Consider the following 12,434-nt stretch of genomic DNA (forward strand, 5'->3'; position numbering starts at 1 on the left):
CAAAATAAATATTTAATAAAAAACTTGAATTTGAAAAATACATTAAAAATAAATATAAATTTCACCTTTCACTTCCCAATAGTAATACTTATTGTATTCAGCATCTCGAGTAGCAAAATGAACTTTGCACCATTCAACAATTTGATTTGCACTCTCTATCCTATTCCCTATATGTACATACAACATGCATATATAATTTGAAATATATATCATATATATGTCTATGTCTAGAGAATATATATATATATATATATATATATATATATATATATGCTACTAGTATTAAACATGCACATTAAATGCATATTTACCTATAAGTTTATGTTGTCAAAGTGCACACTTTATACATGCTCTTGCTCCATCATGCTCCCCTTTTGCATGTCCACTTTCAAAGAAATTCTATAAAAACCTAACATTGGTTCTAGCATGTTGCATTGCTAACCAATTAAATGCTTTTGTAGATTTGAATTTTCCTGTGAACATGAAATGATAAGTAGAAACAATTATCTGCGTACATGTATCAAATATGAAATAGGCATGTACAAATAAATATAAGTTAAAATAAAGTTAAATAAATGTGCAAGTTAATGTATACTAACCTACACAAACATCAGACCAAATCCAGTGCTTTGAAACATTTATTCCATGATTTCTAAGATCTTCAGAGAACATTGCAAAATAATGAGCCACATAACTCCTATCATGAACTTTATCATCACTAATATAGAAATGAACCTCTTTGATGATGATGCATTCATTTTCATCCAACCTTTCTATCTCATCCACCTCAAATTGTGCATGTCTATAGGTCACTTGCACAAATATTACAACTTGTTTAGAATGAAAATATTTCCCTTGACGCTCTGTTTGAGGTGCAAATGTATAATTCTCAAAAAAATCTACAATTGAAAGTATACAACCAAGTGGAAAATAATTTTTGAATCACAAAACTATTTAGCTTGCCATCGTACACCATGACAATGTTGGATATGTGGATATATCAATAGATGGAACTTGGTCATAAACTCATCATAACGCAATTCACCCTCCTTCAATACAATTTTTTTGGATTCATCTCCTGTCTTATTTTGGTATGTCTCATATTCATATCTCATCCATGAAACTAGTGTCGATTCATTACTATTCTCAATTTGCATTGAAAATTTACATAAATCTCCACAATATTGACACTAATTTTTGATGCATTGCACTTTGAACTCATCTAAATCTTCTAATTTATCACATAATATGGACTTCAAAAATTCTGTTGTATTGCTAGGTATGACAAAATTAGGATCAACAACTACCATAAATTTTTTATATGATTGCAAATGCAAACCAAATTCAACATGATTTCGATAACAACAAGTTTCACATATCTTATTTATGCATACAAAGGAAGGACACAAACTCTCAAACATTCTCTGACATATTTTGACATTTGAAAATTCTTGCTTGAATGTTTGAAATAATTCACTTTGAGTTATATCTATGAAATGATTTGGATGTTCAATTTTGGCCCTTCTCTCTTGATCTTTAATTTGTATAGTATCATGTCTGTTGGAAGAAACACAAGAATGTGTGGTCCAAAATTCAATAATTTATCTTTTTACATCTTTAGATATTCTATCTTTTCAAGGAACTCTACAAATATTCACCCAATTATTCTCAATGTTATCATCTAACATAGTTTTCCTCTTGATGTATCTCTAAACAATTCTTCTAGATATATGTAGTACATCAAAAATTGCACGTACTAGTTTTTTGTGTCAATTTTCTACTAGATATAGTAGTCATCAATGCTCTACATGCATTACTCAAATCACCTCCTCGAGTTGTGTTTTCAATTTTTTTATAAGCATTTTTCAAGTTTTCAACTATTATTTTATTAATATTATGCACATGGTTTTTCCTATATCAACACCCAACAACTCCAAAACAGGTCTCATATCTTTTGTCCTAAATAACTTGACAAATAATTGTGCCTGCCCAAGTATACTTTTATCTTTGAAATATTCATCCTGTATGTTTTGACAATTGTTTCTAATAGTGTTATCATTTATCATATATCTTTAGAATGGAATTTGGTTAAAAATTAGTTCCTCATCCAAATCCATCAAATTTGCTATGCCTTCTAATTTGTCTCTATCATTAGAAGTGCCAATTTCTTCCTCTTCATTACTTTCATTCTCTTCATGAATCTCATCCTCTTCAAGAATTTTAGTAGATTGGTTTTAGTTACATTTTGTACGACCTTTCATTTTCTCGTCTCTTATTCTATCATATTTTCTTGATCTTTTCCTTTTACCACCCATTGAATACTTTAATCTATAGAAACAAAAAATTTAATTTAGATTTCACTGAATACCAGTTAATGCTTCAATATAGAATGCATAAAAATAAGTAGATGGGAAAACACACCTTTAAAATATTTGATCCTTTGCAGTTTTGATTAAATCCACAAAATAGTTGCTGAAAATGGCTTCAAAATCATTGTCTTCTGAAAATGCTCTTTTATTTTTCATTATTTTCTATATTTATTAAAAAAAAGGAAAATAAAATTTTATTTTATATGAAACCCCCAAATTAACCATTGGTAGTTTGATAGGCCGATAGGGGTTATGACTGAAACCCTTTTGACCGAAAGTGTTCTGGTTGTAACTGTCTATGTGACATCCTAACTGGTAGCTACACAAGGAAAAATAAGAACTTTTGTAAACATCTCACTTTGAAGGCCAATTTGACTTACTAAAATGAAGTTTTAAAAAAAAACTAAAAATATGCTTCTATAGGTCTCGGAGTCAAGATTATGATCATATAATTTTTTATTTATTTTTAATTATGGATAATATGTTATAATTTGAAAATATTACAAGTAGGTATTTTAAGATTCAGGAAGATGTCTATTCAAAAATAGGAAAAAAATAGTAAATCATGTTAAAAGTTTATTATTTTTAATGATGTACTAGAGAAGAGAGTTTTCTTCAAGAATATGTAATTTAAAAAAAAAAAATGTAGATTTGATGGAAAAAGTTTGACAGGAGAAAAAATTATCAATTTCTATAACTTTGACTTTGACCAATTATAATTTGAAAAATATTAGCCGAATTTAAATTTAAATTTTTTGGTGCACTAGGTATACATGTCAAATCTAACATATTCCATAATCAGACCAAAATATGATCATTTGCATATATTTGTTTGATGGGAAAAAAACTCTATATTTTCAGTATTTTTAACAAATTCAAAAATAGACTTTAAAAATTCAAAAATAAATAAAATTTTCACTCAAATTTTTAAAAAATAATTATAGACATAAACTTTATCCAATTTTACACATTTCATTAGTTAAAATTATCTTCAAATTCTAAACAAAAATGCCACTTTTATGTCGTTAAAGTTGAAGAGTTTAAATTCTGATATCACTTTCTTTTATAAAAGGTGACATAGGTTTGTGCTTTTACCCATATCATAGTCTATCACTGAAGCTGAGTATGTTATTATTGCTATTAACTATTCAAATATTATATGGATCAAGAAACTATTGGTAGGTATGCAAGAAGATGTCGCTGAACTTATTACTATCTCTTGTAATAACCACTAGTACGTTTGATCCCATTTTTAGACCAAAATTTTTGACCATCTAATAGAATGGGGTCAAATTGGTCGTTTTATGCAAGGCAACGTATATAATTTTTTTAACTAGAAGCTCGTGCTGGTCGAAATTTTGACCAACACAAACTTACACTATGTCAAAATCCAAAAAAAGCTCTTTGCCGCGCCCTAATTTCAATATTGCCGCACGATCGGAAGAAAGGTTGTGGATGTGCGGTTAATATTTATCGTTTATTGCATTTTGTGGTGCCAGTAGAGGAAGGGTTTGAAGATTACGTGCCAACAGTGTTTTACTGCCAGTGCCAACAACATTTGACAACTTCAGTGCAACCTCCATTGGAACAGTAAGGAAGCTTTCAGTAATCAAAACTATATTTGCATTGCTTAATGTGTATGTTTCATATTGCTTCCGCATTGTGTACCATAGCATTGTATAAACTTTTAAGGAAAAAAATAGTTATAACTTAATAGATTAATTTCTGTCGGCTGCCTGAGAGAGGTGTCACAATAGCTGGATCATAGTGTTGCTTAGTTTCAATACATTATGTGCAAATATGAATAGTGACGTGCTTATCAAGAAGACATAGTGTAAATTCTTCCTCATAAATTTTGAGTCAATGTGAATCAATAATCATAAGAAAAGTGTTGATTGAAGTGATAACCGAGTGTAGATCATACAACGTACATTTATTTGGGTATTCTCATAATCTTCAAGGCAATATTCATGCATAATCCATTCTACTTTCTGGCCATGAGGGGCTCTCCCAGTGTAGAAGACTAAGGTCTTTCTCATTCCAATCCTCTTGAAGTTCATATAAATGGCCTTATCATGGCCAGTTGCCTTCCAAAACCCTATAGTTGTTTCTCTATTTGTGCAAGTGCCTATTGGGTACTTCTTGTCTTTATGACTGAAAAAGTACCACTCATTTTGTGGAGAAGAACCTATCTTGCATCTCTCTGGTTCATTTTAAAATAACAATTAGGGGAAAAAGTCACAAAGATAACAAGTCTTAAAGAAAATTCTATTAAGAAGAAATCAATCCATACCATGGAGGTCCCAAGGTTCAAGCTCGTTAAGATCAACATCAAGGTCAATGATCTCATAGGACACATTTTTCTTCAAATAATAGTGTAAAAGTTCTTCATTCATTGGATGAAACCTGAACCCTAGTGGTATGCATGAGGATTGCCCATTGTTGATAAACCCATCCTTGTAGTACAAGAAAACATACATATGTGCATCAATCATACACTTTATTTCGCCTCCAAGAGTCATAACAATTAGCAATACCAAGAAGGAAAAGAGAAGAATCAATAAGTCCATTCAAACGGCAGAAGAACATATATATCATCTTCTCAAACTACTTAGTGTTCTTTTTTCAAAAGTCCTACAATGAATTTTTTTTTTTCTCAGAACTATTTTGAAATGAAAAATATAAATTCATCTTGCTTATCTTGGTCTGATGGAGTATGATACAAAATATCTTGAAATATAATTCAAGATATCAAAAGTATCATGAAATATAATCCAAAAGATATTGAAATATATTCTAAATATCATGAAATATGATCCAAAATCCTCAATATTCTGAGGAATTATCTAAATATATAGACCAATTGAAGTTATCATGGATAGTAAAAATGTCATATTAGGGTCTACTATGTTTGGTGGTGCCTACACCCAGCTCTACTACAAGAGTTAGGTAGCTCACATACTAGTAGACCACCAGACACACTAGGATGTTGTAACATAATACATATATATAGCAATAGCAAACTCTACACTCTGTTATATGTTTTCTTCTTGGAAGAGGAAAGAAACTACTACAATCTTTTTAGAAAGACAAAATAATGATACATCAAGCAAACAGAGCTTGATTGCATGATAAGCTTATAGTTCTAAAGCAGTCCCCAGAAGGACAAGCCTCTTCCAAGCCAACATGAAGACCCTGGAGCATGTGTTATACAAAAATTGGCTACTCAAAGAAACACAACCATGTGGCTTGAAGATGAAAAACTAAAATCAATTCCCAAACACAGAATTATACAAGTTTGAATCTTTCTTCTACATAATTCCATGCCCATGTTTCTGATCCTACAAATTAATATCAAAACCAATTCCACTAACCCCAAATTTAGGCTCATATCTAATCAACACTTAAACCCAAACCCAACCCCTACAAATACAAACATCTCAACTCCACAAAACATGAAATCTACTTATAAATCTTGATGACTACCTACAAAGTTTTAGTTTTCTCAACTCTGTACACTTTGAATAGATCAGATCAGCATGTGGGTATCAGCCAAAAGTGGTGAATTTGAGCTCCTCCCTCTGGATTCTCTATATCAAGAAACCCAATCAATCTGAATCCACCTAGTCAACAATAGAATGGAGTCTTTTAGACCTTTTTGAAGAAGAAGAAAGACCAAAAGACTACAAGATTAGCACATGAAGGTTGCAAGGTGTTGCAAATTGTATAGAAAAAATGAACGTTATAAAAAGCTAGCACATCTGAAAATGAAAATAGAGCTATTAAAATTGACGGTTGCAAGATTTAGATTTTCAGAAGATGAATGATTGAGATAATAAAATTACTGTTAGGCTACCATAGCTACTTTAGGACTTGCTGAATCAATATTTGAGATCACTTTGTAACATCGCTCACAAAGTGTGGGATGATCCACAAATGAGCCAACTACCTGAGAGTAGATCCAACATCTTTTGCATTTGGCACCATCTGCATGAGATACCTCAGTCCACAATTCACCAACTCTTGGTGAAGAATAGATTCTAGTGTAAGCTACACCAGTACTAGATGCGTGTTCAATTGAAGCTAGAACTTCAACCTGAGAAGTTATAAAAATCCTATGTAACTTGTCTGTGTCATCACCTCGCATAGACATCTCATGGAATCTTTGAAGCAGGTTTACATTAGAGCTACATAAATAAACCTTAGCATCTAAACTTGCACCTATTAGCCTTGCACCTCTAGCCATCTCCAAGACTTTGTTTACTTCTGTTCTCATCTCAAGGACTTTTTCCCAGTACTCAACATTAGGTTTCATCAGCATTATTCATTCATCTTTAATCCTTGGCCATTGTGCTTCAAAAATAAACTTTGATGTTGAGCCATCTTCCTTGAAATGTGTATATGGCATATGCTACCATGCATCCTTGGCCATGTGAGGTGGAATTGGAGCTATAGCCCACACAATGCAAAGTAGATGAGCTGCATGAATAGTTTGACAACCCCTCCTTGTTTGGCTCACTACTACATTTGACCTTATTTTTTGACCATCAATTAAAAAGGTTTACATTGGTCGGATTGGAGAAGGAAAAAATCCTCTTTTTAAAAATCTAAGCCCGTGTTGGTCAAAATTTTGACCAACATAGGCTTAACTTCAATATGAAAAAACATTTTTGATTTCATTGATGTTTGAGTGTGCGAAGGAGCTAGAGCTGTGTAAGGGTTTTCTTCTGGATTGTTTTCTTTTGCGTAACACTTGAATCCTCAGTCAGTGCTTGGGCCAATGATTTCTCTAAGAATAAAAATGCTTTGTGGATTGAAATTTTCTTTCCCTCTCTCCTCACACTAATTTTGGGAGGTTCCTTTACTTGGATTTCATGGGTGGTGTTCAAAAGTGACAAGTTAAAGGAGTGGGGAAAAGCTAAATACACATGGCCACCAGTAGCCCTTGTAATAATCATGTGGACTCTAACAAAGTCAGCAATGGGCATTTCAAAGCCTATAAGTACTCAACTAATGCAGTACGTGACATTCTCAGGTCATACAGAAAAATATATCCAAGTTTCCATGTTGAAGGGAAGAGCAAATATTGCTGGTGGCACACCAAGTAGGTATTATGGTAATCATAACTCTGATGCAATTATATTGGAGTTTGGGTTATGAGCAGACTTTCTGAGTCTTGATAGTAAGATTCAGCTAGGAAAAATGAGCAGGAGACAGGAAAAAAATTTAAAAACTAAAGCCAAAAGGCTAAGACACTAAAAGGCACCTTTATAACTCTAATCTGCCATTTAAGGATACTTATGCTTTTTGTTTTAATGCCATGGATTTTATACTCCACAAGCTTTTATACCTGAACACTCGCGAGAGTATATATAGGAAAATGTTGCTTCCCGAAACTCATATCTTCTTTGGTACTGATTCAATGTAGCTTCTATTTGATTATTTTATTATGTCTTTAAAGTTGGTTAAATGAGGGTTGCATAGTAAAAGATTCAATTTCTTATAAAATATTTTTATTTCATTGTTTTATCAATATTTTGAGTTTGAGTGCCAAGCCCGAGTCTTGTAACTAAGCTTTGATGCTTTTTTTGTAGAAAAAAAGACAAGGAAAAATGGAAATACATTATTAAAAGACCAGGTTACAATATATGATGACCCACTAGGCCAATTCAACAGTTAAAAGACTAATTTGCCAAAAGTTCAATACAAAGAGAAGAGCTTATGCTAGAAAGAATCCACCATAGGGATCACCACAAAAGGCCCAGGGGATAAAGAGACAGCAAAAAGAATCTGCATCATTGACTGTCCATGTTCACAAAGTTTTAATTTAAGCTGCATACAAATTAACTTCTATGTGCCTAAGCTGATATTGCTAAATGATTATAAATATTCTAGTCCACCCTGTAGTTCTAATACATTCTGAATGTGTCCTCCAAACCTAATGCAAACCCTAGAATGGAGTGATGCCACCCTGGACGAGGTACGATTAGCCATGGAAGCTAAGGAAAAGTCTAAAAATTTCTCCTTTGATAACTGATCTGCATACTAGAGTACTCATTCTACCTGATACAATCCAACTCAATGATTGACCCATTTGAACTTCCTATCTGAGCTCATGCACTTGTGATTGTTGTCCACTATGGTCCATGCAGCCATTATCAAACATTGATTTATTTTCTATCCGGTTGGAGGCATTGTCCTAGGTTACTGTAGTGTTGTAGAGGATAAAAGTGCATACTTAGCACTTCTTTCAACTTCTCTTATACACCCTTCAGCCATTTCATTAAATGTGCCATTATATTTGATTCAATGGATTTTAGCATTTAATTGTATTCAACCTCTTCCTAATCCTTTTATTTATTTTTCCACTGTGGTAAAAAATGTGGATATGATTAATATTGTAGACACAAATTTGTGCAACTAATCCACATTCTAGTTGAACTTTGCTTGAGTTGGCTTTCCTCCAAAATTGGTTTGTTTCTTGTTTGCTTACTTGTATAATCTAAGAGGACCACTTTTTTTAAAAGATCCAGTTGAAGAAAATGGGGAACATGTTAATGAAGAACAACCTTCAATCTTTCAAGTAAATACTGATTTGGTTTCTACAAGTGTCCATGTTTTTCTTATGTATGGAAATTGACATAGTTTCTTTCTCTTTTGTTTTTAAGAGGCTCTATTTGGAGGCTCTGATTGGAGCACATCTGGTGGGAGGTGGTGTAAATGCAGCTATTGAGTTAATGCAATGGATGAATATGGAAGTTGGCATTGAAGTCAAATCAGTAGACATTGCATCCCAACGCTCTTTCAACTATCCGAGTGTCTTGGACACAAATTTGGATGAATTGGAATCGTACCTAAATTACCACTTTGTTAATCGATGTCTTTTAGTAGAAGCACTCACACATGGTTCACTTACTGAAGCTGAGGGACCTTCCTATCAGGTACATTTTGTTTCACCTTATCTTGAAAAATCCGTATATTACTTTGGTAGTAGTTAATTTAATATTCTTTTAGTGTGCTGATTTTAAATGTGTAAATTATAATTATGAGGTTCAAATCTTACCTACACCACCACTCACACCTTTGCAATATGAAAACATCAAACAAATGGGTACCATTTGCAATTGGACATTAAATCTCTCCATACAATAGGGTTGTCTAGATTGTTATTGAAGAATACAATAAAAAGTTTGTGTGGTGCTCAATTTATGCTCCCATTGCACATTACGAGAGAAATGAGTTGTGAAAATGGATATATGGGCTTCAGTACATCCCTTGGATTGTAGGAGCTAACTTTAACATGGCTAAGAGTAGGGAGGACAAATATATAGGAAGTTAACAATAATTGACTTAACAATGGCGATAAGAGTTCAAAACTCTTCTTCAGATGTATGAAAGTTAAGAATGTCTAAGAACAAGTTGACTATATATGAGCTGATAATAAATTGCTAAGTGATCTTAAAGAGATAGAGAATAACTTTTGCTGTTCTATAAGATATTTTTCTCATTTCAAGGACATAGTGCAAGAGATCTAAGAAAAAATATAATTCACAGTAAGATTACAGATGATATTGCCAAAATAATTAATATTTAAACTATATCAGAATAAGAAACAGTAAATGCAATTCAAAAGCTGAATGATGAAAAGACCCCAGCAGTAGATAGTCTCCCAATTGAATTCTATAAAGAGAACTTAGATTGGTTTGGAGATGACCTGCTTCAAGTCTCTACTGAAGCCATTAGATAAAGGTTGTAATTTATTTATTTGCCTGATGTTTTCATATTTCTAATCATTTCCTTGATTTCTTCTACATGGTTGATGAATTATATGAATGAATATAATCTTTTATGACTGAAGTGTGTGTGGTGTGTGTGTGGATGCAAGCCATACATCGATGATCTTGTAAATAGGAATGAGTGGAATCCAATGAGCTTCAATGAAATTGAACATGCATGAAGAGGATGATATCAAGCACTTTGTGAACTATGCATTGTTGTCCATATATGTAAGGCAGTAAGACATTTTTTTAATTGAGCAGTGAGCTCTAGGCATTGTGCCTAAATGCAAGTGCATCCCTATTTGTAATAAGTTAATACTTTTAATAGAGTATAATTTATCGTAGGTTTCAGCCCCATCATCATCCCTTGTCCCCTCCTAACATGGTTTCCATGATATACTAGAATCTTTTTTGAATCACTAGAACATGATATTAGATCTTACTGGGCTCCCGTGTCAAATGATTTTCTTTTGGACGAGGCCACTACTAGTTTTGAGGCTATTGTGATATGTAATGATATAACCAAAGATAATAAGAAGACTTCTATCATTTTTAGTAACTCTCATCCTTAGACATTTGATGTGTGCCATATAAGGGTAGCTTGGTTGGGGTTGAATGTCATGAAATCTGATCTAAAGTACTTTGATTATAGTTCCAAGGATGTTTCTGGGGTGCTTGTTCAACACCCTAGGATAGAGAGGGAAGTTATTGATTACTCTTATTTTGTTAAGAATGTTCATGCTAATGGTGTGAAGGTTGTCATGGCCTCTGATTTTTCTACACTAACAATACTGAAGCCTCCTGAGGAATTTGGGGTGGATATCATCTTTGGGTCTTCTCAAAGATTTGGTGTCCCCCTGGACTATGGGGGCCCCTCATTTATATTGCTTGGTTACATCTTAAGAGTAAAAAAGAATGATGCCTGGTAGGATTATTGGAGTTAATGTGGATTCCCATAGGAATCCTGTGCTAAGGATGGAAATGTAGACAAGGGAGCAACACATCAGGCAAGATAATGCCACTAGAAATATCTACATGATATAGGCATTAATTACAATATATCTTCTATGTATGCAATCTATCATGGTCTGGCAGGATTGAAAAAAAATGTAGAATGTGTACATGGTTTGGCGGGAGCATTTATTAATGGATTAAAGAAATTAGGCACTATTAATGTTGAGGATGCTCCATTCCTTGATATTGTAAAGGTTATATTCTTATCGTTAAGCAAGGGGAGATGGGCATCAAAACTTCTATCATTATTGTCTCAACTCATGGAATGAATCCTGCAAGTGCTACAATGTGTGGAATGAAAATTGTTGTTGTTTGAACTGTTGCTAAAGAAAATGAAGGATGTAGAGGAAAATAAGGAAACCTTGTGGCACTTATGATTACCTATCCTTCAATGCATGGTATGTATAAGGAGGGTATTAAATAAGATATGTTAAATCATTCATGACAATGATAGTCAAGTGTACATGGATGGTGCAAACATGAATGTGCAGGTTGGACTAACTAGCTCAAGTTGAATTGGAGTGGATGTATGCCATCTCAATCTTTAGAAGACATTCTACATTCTACATTCTGGTATGGGGCCTATAGGAGTAAAGAAGCATTTGGCACCATTTTTACCATCACAACCTCTGGTACCAATAAATGGAATTACTACTCCTGAAGGGAATCCACAACCACTTGATATGATATCAATAGCACCATGGGGCTCAACCATGATTCTACCAATATCAATAAAAAGGGAGATTACGGAAATTGAGAATGGGAAAATGGACATTAAACATACTAGTTTGATGGCAGATAATGTTTATAGAGAAAAAATTATAAATCCTTATGTTTTGGAATGACAAGCAGGGTAGATAGAGTTGAATGAAGGCTCTAACAAGAATAAAAAGAAACACAAGGCAATCAATAGTTGTAGATAGTTCAAGAATTGACTTATTCCTAATATAGAAAATAGTGGAAAACTTAAAGAGAGATTAACATTTATCAAGTGGATTTGATCATCTCACGGTCAGATAAACTTCTATTAGTCAGGAATAAAATAGAAGATACAACTCCATTGTAAAATGAACAATTTGTAAGACAATATTATCATACCCCAATTCTTGAGTAAATTAGGAACCAAATGTTGACAAAATATCCTCACAACCCTATTCAAGAGAAAATTTTGACTAATAACCATTGATATGATCCCACAACTTAATTTTGGAGTTACCTACAGATATTTCAAATGCACTATCAGGGGAGCTTCCACAAATTAGAGTGGACAGTC

At 33.0% G+C, this 12,434-nt stretch overlaps 2 pseudogenes; both read left to right on the forward strand.

Moving 5' to 3' along the window:
- The window catches only part of LOC149534680 (glycine dehydrogenase (decarboxylating), mitochondrial pseudogene), a 58,695-nt pseudogene extending 47,337 nt beyond the window's left edge, over positions 1–11,358 (forward strand).
- Positions 11,359–11,377: 19 nt separating this feature from the next.
- Positions 11,378–12,006, forward strand: LOC149534681 (glycine dehydrogenase (decarboxylating), mitochondrial pseudogene; annotated as a pseudogene).
- The last annotated feature ends 428 nt before the right edge of the window (positions 12,007–12,434 follow it).

This window comes from Cupressus sempervirens, chromosome 10 (genome assembly GCF_028749045.1).
Source record: "Cupressus sempervirens isolate cs-2001-9-10 chromosome 10, ASM2874904v1, whole genome shotgun sequence".
Lineage (NCBI taxonomy): Eukaryota > Viridiplantae > Streptophyta > Pinopsida > Cupressales > Cupressaceae > Cupressus > Cupressus sempervirens.